The sequence below is a fragment of the Mobula birostris genome, chromosome 2 (genome assembly GCF_030028105.1).
Source record: "Mobula birostris isolate sMobBir1 chromosome 2, sMobBir1.hap1, whole genome shotgun sequence".
In the NCBI taxonomy this organism is placed as follows: Eukaryota; Metazoa; Chordata; class Chondrichthyes; order Myliobatiformes; family Myliobatidae; genus Mobula; species Mobula birostris.
Window position 1 is genome coordinate 168,791,204 of NC_092371.1, and position 17,854 is coordinate 168,809,057.

Genomic DNA, 17,854 nt, shown 5'->3' on the forward strand with positions numbered 1-17,854 from the left:
ACTGTGAAAGCCTGCAAGAAAATGAATCTCAGGGTTGATCACAGATACCCCTCACTCTGGCTTCAAGCAGACTTCAATCATACCAGTGTCTAAGAAGAGCATGGTAACCTACCTCAATGACTGTTGCCCAGTGGCGCTTACATCCACAGTTTTGAAGTACTTTGAGAGGCTGGTGTTGAAACATATCAGTCCCTGTCTGAGTGGCGACTTGGATCCACTCCAATTTGCCAACCGAAACAACAGGTCCACAGCAGATGCCATCTCATTGGCTCTTCACACAACCCTGGAACATCTGGGCAGCAAAAGTGCATACATCTGGATGCTTTTTATTGATTACAGCTCAGCATTTATACCATTATCCACAACATGAACCTCAATACCCCTTATGCAATTTTATCCGGGGTTTCCTCACTTGCAGACCCCAGTCAGTTCAGATTGGCAAAAATATCTCCTCCATGATCTCCATCAGCAAAGGTGCACCACAGGAATGTGTGCTTAGCTCCCTGCTCTACTCGCTTTACACCTATGACTGTGGCTCAGTACAGCTCCAACACCATAAACAAGTTCGCTGATGACACCACTGTTGTGGGTCGTATCAAAAGGGGTGATGAATCAGCATACAGGAAGAGATTGAAAATTTGGCTGAGTGGTGTAATAACAACTTTTCACTCAATGTCAACAAGACCAAGGAACCAAAAAACACAAACACGAGGAAATCTGCAGATGCTGGAATTTCAAGCAACGCACATAAAAATTGCTGGTGAACGCAGCAGGCCAGGCAGCATCTCTAGGAAGAGGTACAGTTGACGTTTTGGGCTGAGAGGTCGACTGTGCCTCTTCCTATAGATGCTGTCTGGCCTGCTGCGTTCACCAGCAATTTTTATGTGTGTTGCAAGGAACTACTTGTAGACTTCAGGAGAGTGAAACCAAAGTCCATGAGCCAGTACTCATCGGAGGATCAGAGATTAAATTCCTGGGTGTCACTATCACAGAGGATTTGTCCTGGACACATTGTATAAACGTAATTGCAAAGAAAGCACGACAGCACCTCTACTTGTTCAGGAGTCTGGAGATTCGGCATGTCATCAAAAACCTTGGCAAACTTCTATAAATGTGTGGTGGAAAGTGCGCTGACTGGCTGCATGACGGCCTGGTACAGGAACACCAATGCTTTTGAGCAGAAAATATTACAAAAGGCAGTGGATTCGGCCCAGTACATCATGGGTAAAGCCCTCCCAACTATTGAAAACATCTACGTTACTGTTGAAAAGCAGCAGCATCCAGCATCAAAGATCCTCACCACCCAGGCCATACTCTTTTCTTTCTACTGCCATCAGGTAGAAGGTACAAGTATCTCAGGACTCACACCACCAGGTTGAAGAACAGTTGCTATCCCACAACCATCAAAAGATGGTCTCACTTTAAGGACTTTATATCTTGTTATTCCTTCCTCCTAGTATCTCGCACCAGTCAGCCATTCTTGACTGGCACGTGGTGTCAGAATTGGTCTCCTTTCAGATTAACCAGGTCACGATATGAACATTCCTGACTCGACCCTTTTTTTTTACGAGGCCCAGTGGCTAGCTCGACGCTCAACCTAGCACGGATGGAAAGCATGCTTGGGGGGTGGCCCGACTTGGATTCAAACTCGGGAGCCTTCGCTCCGAAGTCCAGCGCTGATGCCACTGCACCACCAGCCAGCCAGTCTTGTTACTTCATGCTCTTGTTATTTAATGCTTCTTTTAATATTTGCATTTGCACAGCTTGTTGTTCACTGATCCTGTTTACAGTTACTGCTCTATAGATTTGCTAAGTATGCCCACAGGAAAAAGAATCTCAGGGTTGTATGTGATGACATGTATGTACCCAGAAAATAAATTTTACTTTGATCTTGAAACTTTTGTTTTTTTTCTCTCTGTCTCAGCTCAGTCTGGTAAAACCTGAGGAACAGGCATAGCCAAGCACATTCATTTGTCAGTTGCTAGGAACTTTGGGACTATTCTAGTGGTGCTTTCTGAAGAGTTACATAGATATTACTGTGTAGCCCTAAATGTTTAATGCTATTGGGCATTACCTTTGGGATGACACCAGTTGTAGATATTAATATCAGAACATTGTATACCTTATTCATGTTCTGAAGTCTTTCAATTTCCTCTGTTAATTCAGCATATTTCTGGTGTTCTTCACTTATTGATTTCTCCTAAATTATGTGTGTTTGGAATGGCTATATATATTAAGTAAGTTGTTCTTGCTGATTTATTCTGTATTATTATATCCAGATAGTTATTATTATTATATATTGTATATTATTACTTTTTTTTCTCTTTCATGTTGTATTTGCAGAGTTTGTTGTCCTTTTTACATTGGTTGTCTGTCAAGGAACACGGACTTAGCCCCCTGCTCAACTCACTTTATACTTGTGACTGTGAGGCTAAGCATAGCTCCAATGCCATATTTATATAAGTTCGCTGATGACACCACTGTTGTTGGCTGAATCAAAGGTGGTGACAAATCAGCATATAGGAGGGAGCTTTAAAATCTAGCTGGGTGGTACCACAATAACAACCTCTCACTCAATGTCAGCAAGACCAAAAAGGTGATTATTGACTTTAGGAGTAGGAAACTGAAGGTCTATGAGCCAGTTCCCTACAGGGATTCAGAGGTGGAGAGGGTCAGCAACTTTAAATTCCTCAGTGTGATCGTTTCAAAGGATCTGTCCTGGGTTCCAGCACATAAGGGCCATTATGAAGTAAGCATGCAGTGCTTCTACTTTCTCAGATATTTACAAATACTTGGCATGTCATCTAAAACTTTGACAAACTTCTCTAGCTGTGCAGTGGAGAGTATATTGACTGGCTACATCATGGCCTGGTATGGAAACACCTATGCCCCTCAACAGAAAAGCCTACAAAAAGTAATGTATACAGCCCAGTCCATCATGTGTAAAGCCCTCCCCACCATTGAGCAGATCTACATGGAGTGCTGTTGCAGGAAAGCAGTATCTATCATCTGGGACCCCCACCGTACAGGCCATGCCGTCTTCTTGCTGCTGCCATTAGGAATGAGGTACAGGAGTCTCTGGACCCACACCACCAGGTTCAGGAACAGTTATTACCCCTCAACCATCAGGCTCTTGAACCAGCGGGGATAACCTCACTCAACTTCACTCACCCTCACACTGATCTATTCCCACAACCTGTGGATTCACTTTCAAGGGTTCTTCATCTCATGATCTTGATATTGCTTAATTATTATTATTATTATTATTATTTTCTCTTTGTACTTACTGAGAATGCCTGCAAGAAAATGAATCTCATGGGTTGTGTATGGTGAGATATACGTACTTTGATAAAAAATCTTCTTTGAACTTTGAACTACAAGGGAGAAGAAATGTGGGACAGATGTCATCAATATGGTACGGAGCAAATTTGACAGTACAGCAGATGAACAGGTCTCCAGGTTCAGGTTAACTTTGCCCTAGGTTATAAAAGATTATGCCTGTGAGAAAGCCAATGTATTAGCTGTAATTTTCCAGAATTCTCTTAATTGATTCATTTGATATGAAAATACAAATGTGACAATTATTCAAAGCAGGAAGGAGACAGAAAGAGGGAAACTATGTGATATTTAGGTTAACATCTATCATAGGGAATTTGTTAGAAGCTATTATTAAAGACAATGTGGGAGGGCACTTTGAAAATTTCTTGGTAATCAGAAAGGCAAGAAGAGTTAGCACATGGAAAATAAAAGCTCAAGGTGTAGCAATTACCACCAAGGAATAGATAGTTGATTGGCTTTATAACAGGAAACATTCGGCATGAACATTTTTCCTCTGGTTGGGAAGGTGTAACAAATACACTGCGGAAATTGGTATCAGGGACTCAATTTATTTATAAATATAAATATGGTGTTTATTACAGACCTCTTCCTTCTTTTGATAAACCTCTTGCATTTCGAGAGCTGAGTCCTCTTATTGGTAATGTTGTACGGGACACGACGCAGCAAGGGACACCGATCAATTTGGAGTATACTGGGATGGTATAGACAGCAGAATCTCATCTGGAGAAGGCTGAAGGATACCCCACCATAATCTGGTGGTACTTATGTGACATTATGTGCCAATAAGAAGGGGAGAATAGCCCTCCATCCAAGATGCAACTCACTGATTAAAAATGGACTCTCCAAGGGTTGTTAGGTGGGCATGTGTCATTGTAAAGATTAGATCTTCAAACAAAAGTTCCTTTCTGCCTCCTCCCTCAGGATCCGTGACCTTTTTGTGCTACAGGAGGACCACAAAAGCCATTATAACCAACAAAACTGCAAACAGTATACACACCAACTTCATATATTGTGAAGTTTTTAAAGATGTTTATCCATACAGGTAAACACCAGTTTGTGTAAGGGGTCTATTCCTGAGAACTGCTTGTAAGCCAATTTCTCCATGAATCATAAATGTCTATTTTTTTTATAGCAACCCATTAGCAAATTGCTTTATATCCATTTGCTATAATTCATTCATTTCATTGAATATTCCCCAAGTCTGTCCATAATTAAGCAAATAGAATGCATCCTTTCATTAAAGAATTCCATGAAATAGCAAGTTCAAAAATGTTTTTAAAAATATGGGAAAATTTGCAGAAAGTTGGATTTCCATAAGTCAAATCATTCATAAGTTGGCAATCCTCTGCATGTAGTTTTGTTCTTAAAAACTCTTCATCCAAAAAGTCCTTTTATTAGGTCTCATCTCTCTCTACATAACTTTGCATTGGCCGATGATATGATCATCTGGTAAATGAAGTGTAATGTGGGGAAATGTGGAATTGTCCAACTTGGCAGAAAAATTTAGAAAAGCTTATTATCTGCATAGTCTGAACTCCCGAGAAATCTGTGTTTCATAGTGCGCAATTTGCTATGAGAGTCATTGATTGTGTGGATAGTCAGAGGCTTTTCCCAGGGCTGAAATGGCTAGCACAAGAGAGCACAGTTTTAAGGTGCTTGGAAGTAGGTACAGAGGAGATGTCAGGTGTAAGTTTTTTTTATGCAGAGAGTGGTGAGTGTGTGGAATGGGCTGCTGGCGATGGTGGTGGAGGTGGATACGATAGAGTCTTTTAAGAGACTCCTGGATAGGTACTTGGAGCTTAGAAAAATAGAGGGCTATGGGTAACCCTAGGTAATTTCTAAGGTAAGGACATGTTTGGCATAGCTTTGAGGGCCAAAGAGCCTGTATTGTGCTGTAGGTTTTCTATGTTTCTCTATTTCTAACTACTATGAAGCTAGTGCAAGTAATTAGGGCAGCAAACAAAATGTGATTGTTTTTGTTGTGTTTTATAACTTTAAAATATTAAACTAACGAAGACACGGGAGTCCAAACTGTTGGGTCCAGCTTTGAGTTTACTTCAAGCAAGGCGTGCATGTATCACGTGGTAGCTCAATGATATAGGCAATTAGCATATTTTTACTTAAAACCCACAATGAATTATTTAAATGAATGTGAATGCTTAATCAACAATGTACTTTCAAGATCACTCAAATGTTACTGAAATATTAAATACACAGAGCTTTGCTGGGGAATTGAATACAAAATATGCTTCATTTATATAGAACATTGGGGAGATTGCATCTGGAGTGCATCATATTGGTGCTCTTATTTAAGGAAAGTCGAAGATCAACTTACTAATACATGGTATAAATGGGTTGTTTAATGAGAAAGGAGTGAACAGGCCATGCTTATATCTGCTGGATTTCAGAGGAGTGGGAGCAGATTTAATTTATGATACTGAAAAATCTTGATACAGTAGATGTAGAGTAGATGTTTTGTCTTGTGGGGGACACTCGAACTAGGGACCACTGTTTTAGAAACGGGGAAATAGAAACATATCCATTTAATAGAAAATGAAGTTTTTGCTTTCTATCAAAGGATTATGAATCTTTGGAACACTGTATACCTCAAGGAATAGTTTACAACATTCTTTGACTTTTTAAGGCACAATAGATAAATTCTTGATAAGTGGAGCGGTGGGAAGGGATGTGAAAGATCAGAGCAGGAAAGCAGGACTAAGGTTACATTCGACACATCCATGAACTTATTAAATGGCCCAACAGGCTTAAGGAATATAGTGGCATATTCCTGCACACAATTTGTATGATCAGTTTTTTCTTATTCAGAGATACGGCGTGGATAGGCCCTTCTGGCCCAACAAGCCACACTGCCAGCAACCTACCTATTTAGCACTGGCCTAATCACAAGGCAATTTACAATGACCAATTAACCTACTAATCCATAATTCTTTGGAATGTGGAAGGAAAGCAGAGCACCCGGAGGAAACCGACGTGATCACAGGGACAGTGTACAGATTCCCTACAGATGGTGATGGAACTCCAAACTCTACAATGCCCTGAACTGTAACAGCATCATGCTAACTGCTGTGCTACTGTGGCACCCAGCAGTAAGTAAGGAATTTTGTGCACTTTTCAGTGGACAGTACAAATCATGGTTAAATTTTTCTTAACTTGAAATTTTGTTCTTTTAAAACCAAACTTGTGCATCCAAGAGAACAAAAGAGTACTTACTATGCATTGCTTCAATGTTATTAAAAATTCTAAGTAAATTCTCCATATAAATCTTATACTGTAGCTCCTTTGTGTTTTAGTTACCCCTTTTGAAAAACATACACACTGTAGGATCAGCAAAGGTCAACACAACATTCTTTGTCCTTTTTGAAGAAATTTCTGCTCATCCCAGTCTTGAATTGCCAACCCCCTATTTTGAATTCTTACTCCTGGTTCAAGACACCCTAACAGGGGAAGCATAAAGGTCTGTAAGAATGTTGTCGTATTTCAATCAGACAATCTCCCTATTGCAATTTGCCTACTGCTGAAACAGCTCTATGGTGGACATCATCTCCCTGGTTTGACACTCATCTCTGGAGTGTCTGGTCAGTAACAACACCAATGTTAGACTATTGTTTATTGACTACAGCTGTGCACGCTGGCAATGGCTGAACCCATGTACGGAGGAACAGCAGACTCCCACGTAGAGCAGGAAACAAGAGGTTCTACATGGGAATATCAACAGAGCATTGGTGGTACGACTGAGTAACAGCACGAGACAAATGTTTGTCAACACAAGGACCCCACAATGCACTAAATGAAAGCATACTTTAAATAATCATAGAATGCGGGAAATCTGTACCAGTCACAATGACCTTGATAAGATTTAACAGAAAGCACAAGAGTTTAGTGACTCTAGTTAGGACAACAATCAGTAAATACAGATGCTTGAGAAACCTAGAAGCCCAACGCTCTATGGCAAGCAACAGGGCTCAGGACAACAACTCTGCCTTTAATACTATAATGCTCAAGCAAACTCTTCACCAAACTCTGAGACTTTGTACTCAACACTTCTTTCTGCAACTGGACTTCCTGACCAACAGACCATAATCAGTAAGGCTAGGTAGCAATACCTCCACCACAATTATTTCCAACACTGGTGCCCCATAAGATTACATCGCTTGCCCCCAACTCTGCTCTCTGTACACTCTTCATTGTGGCCAGATTCTGATCTAACTCCATATACAAGTTTGCAGATGGTATTACAGTACTTGGCCAAGTTTCAAATAATGATGAGGTGGAGTACAGGAAAGAGATAGAGAGGTTAGTAACATGGTGCCACTAACAACAACCTTTCCCTCAATGTCAGCAAACTAAAAGAGCTAGTTGTTGAATTCATGAAGTGGGCTGGGGGTGGTGTACAGGTCCCTAACTACATCAAGGGTGTTGAGGTAGAGAGCATTGGAAGTTCTAAGTTTCTCAGACTGAACATCACCAATAGCCTGTCCTGTTCAACCATGTCGACACCATGGCCAAGACAGCTTACCAAGGTCCCTCCTTCATCAGGAGTCAAAAGAAATTTAATAAAGAAATTGGCATGTCACCGTCAACCCTGACCAATTTTTATCAATGTACTATAGAAAGCATCAAACCTGGATCCATCGTGGCTTGGTATGGCAACTACTCTGGCCATGACCACAAGAAACTGCAGAGAGTTCTGGACACAGCTCAGCACATTACAGAAACCAGCCACCTGTCCATGAACTCTGCCTTTACTTCTTGCAACACTGGTGCACCTCAGGGGTCCGTGCTTAGCCCACTGCTCTACTCTCTATATACACATGACTGTGTGACTAGGCATAGCTCAAATACCATCTATAAATTTGCTGACAATACAACCATTGTTGGTAGAATCTCGGGTGGTGACGAGAGGCCGTAGTTGTTCCTTGATTCTACATTCTGTAATTGTTTTACATTGTATTACCTCAATACACTGTGTAAAGAATTGATCTATATGAACAGTGTACAAGCAAGGTTTTCAGGGTACCTCGGTATATGTAACAAAAAAGACAATTCTAATTATATACTATTGCAGCACTTTCCTTCATGTGTGGAATAGAAACAGTGCATTTTCTATTCGTCTAGGGATTCGAATTGTGTAAAAAAGTAGGATAATCTTCTTTATATTACGTGTAGCAAGGCCATGGAACTGCCTCCCAGATTAAGCAGTTAAACCCACTTTTAAAAATTAGATTGGACAAGTTACTAGAAGTTTTCAAAGCAGGATTGATTAGGACAGTTTGCTTATTCTTGATTAGTAAGGGAGTCAAAGGTTTTAAAGAGAAGGCAGGAGAATGGGGTTGACAGGGATAATAAATCAGCCAATAAGGAAAGGTGGAGCAGACTTGATTGGCTGAATGGCCTAATTCTGTTTTATGGTTTTATATTAGAGAATAAGTATCAATGTAGAGATGTACGGACGGAAAGGTTATTTTTCAAATAGCAAATTTATGCAAAATTAGAAACAATTGAAAATGTCTTAAATATCTTTAAGGTCAAAATTTTTATAAAATCAGAATGTATAAAGATAAAAAGCAACACCTTGGAAATAATATAGTTTAGCCTGACATCATCCTAATTGGCTCAGAACATTAGAGCTACATCAATAGGAATTGAAGTGAATGAGTGCTCTAGAGTAGAGACTATCTATCCATTGTTACATGGGGGTATGCCCTCTGGAGTTCGATGGATTTTAAATGTAATCTAAAGGGAAACATTTAAATAAACAAATGCACAACAAATACCTCAATCAACCCTCAGGGAATGTTACTAAGCATTGTCAAACAGTTTCAAAATTCAAGATTCAGGACTGTTTATTGTTTTACTTCAGCACACAAGCTGTATTCTTGGGTATTCATGTATGGTTGAATGACAACTAAACTTGAACTTGTAAAGGAGAACAAAATTATTGTTACTCTGGATCTGTTGCGGCATTAAAAAAACAAAATAAACTTATTAACACAATAATTTAATAACCGTACAATATTGTCTTTTCATTGTCACTGCTGATAACCAACTTTCTAACTCTGGGAACATTATAGTCATGTTAACATCTTCATAATGTCAGAGTCACACCATAATTACCATGACATAATAAAAGCAGACAAACTAATAATCCTTCTACTGCTTAATTGCTTCAAATGCTCAAATGGAAATACTGGTAGAAGTCGAGATGGTTTCAGGGCACAATGTTTGCGGTTTAGTTAATCACATTGAGTGATTCAAAAAAGACAGATAATGATACCTGACTATGCAAACTAATGACTCGAGTGAGATTATGAGAGAAGTAAAATCCTTAATATATATTTCTCATTATTCTACCAGGTATAATGAAGTCAATGTATTGGTTGTTGCTATATTTTTAATGGACCTAATTTCTTCCTTGTGTTAACATTTCAGTATTTTAATTTAACTAGCCTCCTGTGGACATGTGATGAAGGACATCCAGAGTTTGGGAATCCGTTTGGTGCCCGCTGGCCAGTGATGTGGCAGGTGATGAAGATCGAAGCCCAAGGTTTGGATTGGAAGTCCAAAAGTCAAAGGCTGACCGCTGAAGCCTGGAGGCCTGTTTTGGAGTTGGAGGACTGTCCATGTGTGTGGGAGGGAGGAAAGGAGATTGTTTTGCAGTTGTTGTTTCGTTGCTTGTTGTGTTCTGTCTTGTTCTGCCAAGCATGGTATGTTGGCAGCAGAATGTGTATGACACCAACGTAAGTCTAGGTGTTTTGGTTGCTAACACAAATCACATATTTCACTGTATGTTTCAATGTACATATATCAGATAAATAAATCTAAATCTAATCTGAAGTATCTTCTAGTTTCTCTGGAAAGCTGGAGGCTACTGGTGAGATGAGAAATGAGAATTTCAAAACTTTTGTATTTTTACAATGTATTTTCCTGATCCAGATACCAATAGGGTGAATCTCACAACTATGATCAACACCAGGCCGTGGCCCAAGATGCAGCTGTTCATTAGGAAATGGAATTATTACTTCACTAAAATGAACAATGGATTTTGACCAAATGTAGTACACAAGCACGCCCTCTCGTGTTTCACTAAACTACCCACTGTACTATTATTTAATGACCAAAGCAAATACAATTGAGAAAATACGCTCGGTGGTCACTTTACTAGGTTCCCCCTGAACCGAATAAAGTGGCCAATGAGAGTATGTCTGTGGCCTTCCACTGCTGTAGCCCAACCACTTCAAGGTTTGATGTGTTGCGTGTTCAGAGTTGCTCCACTGTTGTAATGTGTGGTTATTTGAACTACTGTCACCTTCCTGGCAGTTTTATCCAGTCTGGCCATTCTCCCCTGTCCTCTCTCATTAACAAAGTGGGTTTTTTTTTTGCCCACAGAACTGATACAGACTTTTTTTGTTGTTTTCACACCATTAAGTATAAACTCTAAAGACTGTTGTGTGTGAAAACTCCAGAAGATCAGCAGATTCTGAGATGCTCAAGCCACCCCCTCTGGCATCGACAATCATTCCACAGTTAAAGTCATTTTGTCATTTCCTCCCCCATTCTAACATTTGATCTGAACAACAACTGAGCCTCTCAACCATGTCCCTGTGCTTTTAATCATTGATTGGCTCATTAGATATTTGCATTAACGCTGAGTAATAATGTTGAGTATTTTCAAATTTTGCTGGAGGATTTGAGGAGTATTAATGCCTTCTTGTTGACAATGAGAGGAAGCAAAAAATAGTAATTACAGATCAGTGAAACTTCAATGGTAGATATAAAGATTGATACTTTATTGGCCCCAAAGGAAACTACAGTTAGATAAATGGATCAGTAAATAATACTGAGAACATGAGTTGTAGAATCCTTGAAAAAGTTAGTCCACTGGCTGTGGAATCAGTTCATTGTCAGGGTGAGTGAAGTTTTCCACACTGGTTCAGGGGCCTGATGGTTGAAGGATAGCTGTTTCTGAATGTGGTAATGTGAGACCTAAAGCTCCTGTACCTCCTGCTCAGTGGCAGCAATGAGATGAGAGCATGGCTTGGATTGTGGGGGTGGGGGACCTTGTTGATGGTGGTGTTTCTGCGTGGCAGCATTCCTTGTAGATGTACTCAATGGTGGGAGGGGCTTTGGTTGTGATGGACTGGGCTGCAACTACTACCTCTTCTAGGCATTTCTGTTCAAGGGCATTGGTGTTTCCATACCAGGCTGTAATGCAATGAGTCAGGATACTCTCCACTGTGCATCTATAGAAGTTTGTCTGAATTTTAGATGACTTGCCAAATCTTCACAAGCTTCTCAGAAAGTAGAGGCACTGCCATGCCTTCTCTGTAATTATTTCTTGCGTGCTGGATGTAATACAGATCCTCTGAAATAATAACACTGAGGAATAAAAGTTACTGACCCTCTCCACCTCTGATCCCTGATGATGACTGGCTCATGGACCTCTGGATTCTTCTTGTAGTCAATAATCAGCTCTTTGGAAAACAAGTGATTGTACGAGGGGAAGCAGAGAAAATTAATAAGGACACCCTAGAAGACTGGGGTAGCCTGAGGTTGATTTGTTTGGAATGAATGAAGCTGAGGATAGACCATGGCGCAGAAAATTATGTAGGGTCTTACAGATCATCACAAGCCCTTGCGTTTGTCAGTTAAACTTGCTTTGATTCTCTAGTAAATAAAACATTTTAAAAAGCTGCACATTATTTTGATCCTTCCCTTTTGTAGTTAATTCTCTTTGGTGCCCACTCAAATGGCACTTGATGGTGAGCAGGGGAGTTCTCACCTTTGCACTCCTCTTCTTCTTAAGCCCATCACCCCTGCTGGGGCTTAGGCCACCAACAGCGGCTTGCCAGAGTTCCTAGTTCATAGTGGTCTAGGGCTTATAAAAATAAGCACAAGTGGATATGGTTTTCATTCATCAACAAGTTTGTAACAGAAATAAAGTTATTCAGCTGTGTGAAAGTTATGTTAGTATTTAGGAACAAAATCATTTGAACCATTTTGCTAAACACATATCCTAAGAACATCCTAAAATAATTTACAATTAAAGAATTATTTCTTAAATGTGACTATTATTCAAGTTCAAGTTCATTGTCATTCAACCTTATACATGTATCCCGCCAAATGAAACAACTTTCCTCTGGACCAAATTGTGCAACACAATACATATATACTGTAACTCACACTCAACACAAATAGTAATACAGTGGATTCCTATTAATTTGGGCACATTGGGACCAGTAACTTTTGGCCCAGTTAAGCAGCTGCCCCAATTATCTGAAGTTTCATGGAAATAGTTTAAAAGGTATAATAAAGACAATTTATTACCACCATTGAACTGAATAACAACTTAGGTATTTAAATAAAAAAACAGAACAAATTAGAACACAATTGATACTGCTACAGTATTAAAAAGGTGTATTAGTTCTTAAGAGTTATCAATGGAGGAATTAATGCAGTGTATGCTGCTGTGTTCTTCTGATTGACTGTAAATGAACAAATTCAGAGCAGGCACCAAGTGTAGATAATGGACTGCCTTCATACAATGCTTTTAACGATTAAATCCTCCAAATCTTCATTTTCATTGTAACATTCAAGATGCTTGTTGATACCTTTAAATTCTTCATAGTTCCTAACGTGCTTAAGTAGGGAAATAATTTCATTTTCACTCCAGGCCGTTTCTGGCAAACTAGGCCTGAATGCTGAAACCACAGTGAGCAAAACAGTTCTGAATTGTCTTACTGCTTATTTCTTTCCAACTATCAGTGAAACAAATCATTGTTTCTTGAACACAATACACACACAACTGAAACTATTTAAAAATTGGTTGCTCTAAGCACATTGTAGTGCATGTGACTGATGCTAGTTAGAAACTGTTTGGCAACTGTCTCCTGTACCAATTAAGCGGCATAGTGCTGCAAATAAAAGAAGAGAATCCCGGCTATTTCCTTGGTTAGTTTTTGTTCTTAAGAGTTATCCCAAATAAGCAGCTATCCTGATTAACCAACGGCACAGTTAACTGGAATCCACTGTATTACCACAAATAAATTAACAAATAATAAAATATATTCTGGAAAATTGTCATTTTGTATAAGGTGTGTTTATACCACATGTTAAAATGTAAACAGTATAATGCTACTGGCGCTTCACAAGTGATGAGACCTGGGTGGTGGCAGGGAGTTCAGTAGTCTATTGGCCTGTGGGAAGAAGCTGTTTCCCATCCTAACAGTCCTTATCCTAATGCTACAGGGTACTTCCTGCCTGATGGTAGAGGGGCAAAGAGATTGTTGGACAGATGGGTGAGATCCTTAACAATGCTGAGGGCCAAGAAATGCAGAAGCCAAGAGTGGGTAGAATCTGAAAAGTATCATTGAAATGATGAAGTGTCAGAAAAGTAGTGGGGTCAAGCAGGAGACAATTAGATTTTTAATATTTGTGCATACACCACCCCCTTCTCCAACGGGGTTTTGTATAAACAGTGAAGCCAACATTTATTGCTCAACCCTATTCTATTTATTGGTAGACCTTTCGAAGTTGTAGTTGTGAGGTGACCTTAGAAGAGATTAGGTAGGGACAGCAATTTTATTTTGTCAGTAAATTAGATGATTATTGAAGTTGTCACCCCCTACAGGAAAGATATCAATAAGATTAGAAGAATGCAGAGAAAAATTACAAGGACATTGCTGGGACTTGAGGATCTGAGTTATAGGGAAAAGGTTAAACTTTATTCCCTGGAGCAAGGGAGAATAAGAGAAGATTTGACAGAAGTATAGAAAATTATGAGGGGTATAGATAGGATAAATGCAAACAGGCTTTTCTCACTGAGGTTGGGTGAGACTAGAACTAGAAGGTCGTGGGTTGAGGGTGAAAGGTGAAATGTTAAAGGGGAACTTCTTCACTCGAAGGGTGGTGTGAGCGTGGGGCGAGCTACCAGCAGAAGTGGTTTCGATTTCAACACTTAACAGAAATTCGGATCAGTACATGGATGATAAGGGTATAGAGAACTATGGTCCGGTAGAGGTCATGGGATGAGGTGGATTAATAGTTTGACACAGACTATATGGGCCAAGGGGCCAGTTCTGTGCTGTAGTTCAGTTCTGTTCTAAGAGCCTGTAACTGGTTTTGTGGTTTCCATCACTGGTAGTAACTTCCGCATACTGGTCTTTACTCAGTTGGTAACATTGTTGCCTCTTCATTCTTCAGTGCAGGCAATGACTATAGATGGGTGTATCCACCCTTTATGTTCACTTATGCTAGCCACTAGTAATTACAGAAACTAGATGACATATCTTTCCTTTGAGGGAACAACTGATTTCCTCATGGCTCTGCAGCTGTAGGTTAAAAACTCAAGAGTAAGGGATGTGGACGGAAAACCACAGTGATACTAGCCACACATGCTGATGCTGCACCAACATGGTAACCTCATTTGGTTAAGTATGGTAAAATTGTTCAATCAGTATGGATTTGCTGTCATCTCTTCTGAAAGAAAGGATCTTTGAAAATGCAACACTCTTATCAAAACAGATTAAGGGTCCTGGCCCAAAACATCCACTGTTTATTCCCCTCCGTAGTTGCTGCCTGACCTCCTGAGTTCTCCGAGCGTTTGCTCAAGACTTCCAGCATCTGCAGAATCTCGTGTTCATTAATGAAGATAAAGTCTTGGCTAAAATGTAGTCAAGGGACTGTGGTTTCAATGAAAAGCAACTTTAAATCAGTACAGACTGACAATGAGAAAATAAAACTAAAAGCAGAATTTCTGCACAATAGTTTCTGGAGTGAGACATTATAATAGGACACAGAATGGATAGTGCATTCATCATTTTGAATAGTGACATCCGGTGTCTAAAACTGGTAAATACAGGCACCTTTTGGATGAGAATGATTTAACCCTTACTCTTCAATAGAAAATAGAAATCTATAGCACATTACAGGCCCTTCAGCCCACCATGTAACCTACTCTAGAAACTGTCTAGAATTTCCCTAGCGCACAGCCCTCTATTTTTATAAGCTCCATGTACCTATCTAATAGGCTCTTGAAAGACCCTACTGTATCCGCTTCCACCGCCGCTGCCGGCAGTGCATTCCACGCACCCACCACTCTCTGTGTGAAAAACTTACCCCTGACATATCCTCTATACCTACTTTCAAGCACCTTAAAACTGTGCCACCTCATGTTATCCATTTCAGCCCTGGGGAAAAGCCTCTGACTATCCACATGATCAATGCCCCTCATCATCTTATACACCTCTATCAGGTCACCTCTCATACTCCGTTGCTCCAAGGAGAAAACACCAAGTTCACTGAACCTATTTTCATAAGGTATGCCCTCCATTCCAGGCAACATCCCTGTAAATCTCCTCTGCACTCTCTCTACAGTATCCACATCCTTCCTGTAGTGAGGTGACCAGAACTGAACACAGTACTCCAAATGGGGTCTGACCAAGGTCCCGTCTAACTGTAACATTACCTCACGGCTCTTGAACTCAGTTCCATGGTTGATGAATGCCAACACACCATACCTTGCCCTTGTTCACGAAATGTTCCAAAACATTTCACAGGCAGATCATTCTCAAGTTATTAATGTTCATCTTATGACTTGCAGAACTAGTTTCTTCACATTTCTTTCTTATTAGTCTTACCGTTTTTTTTTTGATTTGTCTTTTTTAATTGCACAGTTTGTCTTTTGCATATTGTTTGTCAGTCTTTGCTTGCGTGTAATTTTCATTGATTCTGTTGAATTTAGTTGTTCTACTGTGAATGCCTGTAAGAAAATTAATTGCAGGGTAGTATGTGGTGATTTTGATAATAAATTTACTTTGAACTTTGAACAATGTGACTTGATGCCATTCATTACAATATGGTGGAGGAATGGTCAGCATCAATAGTGATTTTCCAACTGACAGACAAAATCAACATTAAAGGTACTTTAAAAATTTGGAACCTGTTTGTTCCTTGAGAATAGCCTGTACAATGAACTGCATGGGAGTTTAGACACTCCTTTAATGAAGACAACTTGTGCACATCAGGATTGTCAAGATAGCAATAAAAATGATGGCAACCATAATCAGATTTTAATGGCATTTGAGGAAATACTGGTAGAGTCTGGAATCTTACATTCACTGAAACAGAAGAAAGGAAAGGATGGGTTGCACTTGAATCCCAGGGGGACCAACATCCTGGCGGGGAGGTTTGCTAAGGCTACTGGGGAGAGTTTAAACTAGAATTGTTGAGGGATGGGAACCAAACTGAAGACACTGGGGAAAAGGAGGTTGGCTCACAAATAGAGAAAGCTTGTAGACAATGCGAGAGGGAGGATAGGCAGGTGATAGAGAAGGGACTCGCTCAGACCGAAGGTTTGAGATGTGTCTATTTTAACGCAAAAAGTGTTGTGAACAAGGCGGATGAGCTTAGAGCATGGATCAGTACTTGGAGCTATGATGTGGTGGCCATTACAGAGACTTGGATGGCTCAGGGACAGGAATGGTTATTTCAAGCGCTCAGTTTTAGATGTTTCAGAAAGGACAGGGAAGGAGGAAAAAGAGGTGGGAGCGTGGCACTGTTGATCAGAGATAGTGTCATGGCTGCAGAAAAGGTAGATACCATGGAGGGATTGTCTACGGAGTCTCTGTGGATGGAGGTTAGGAACAGGAAGGGGTCAATAACTTTACCGGGTGTTTTTTATAGGCCACCCAATAGTAACAGGGATATCGAGGAGCAGATAGGAAAACAGATCCTGGAAAGGTGTAATAATAACAGAGTTGTCATGATGGAGATTTTAATTTCCCAAATATTGATTGGCATCTCCCTAGAGCAAGGGGTTTAGATGGGATGGAGTTTGTTAGGTGTGTTCAGGAAGGTTTCTTGACACAATATGTAGATAAGCCTACAAGAGGAGAGACTGTACTTGATTTGGTATTGGGAAATGAACCTGGTCAGGTGTCAGATCTCTCAGTGGGACAGCATTTTGGAGATAGTGATCATAATTCTATATCCTTTACAATAGCATTGAAGAGAGGGATAGAAACAGACAAGTTAGAAAAGCATTTAATTGGAGCAAGGAGAATTATGAGGCTATCAGTCAGGAAATTGGAAGCTTAAATTGGAAACAGATATTCTCAGAGAAATGTGGCAAATGTTCAGGGGATATTTGTGTGGAGTTCTGCATAGGTATGTTCCAATGAGACAGGGAAGTTATGGTAGGGTACAGGAACTGTGGTGTACAAAGGCTGTAATAAATCTAGTCAAGAAGAAAAGAAAAGCTTACAAAAAGCTCAGAGAGGTAGGTAATGTTAGAGATCTAGAAGATTATAAGGCTAATAGGAAGGAGCTTAAGAAGGATATTTGGAGAGCCAGAAGGGGCCATGAGAAGGCCTTGCTGGGCAGGATTAAGGAAAATCCCAAGGTGTTCTATCTATGTGACAAGCAAGAGGATAAGATGTGAAAGAATAGGACCTATCAAGTGTGACACTGGGAAAGTGTTTCTGAAACCGGAGGAGAT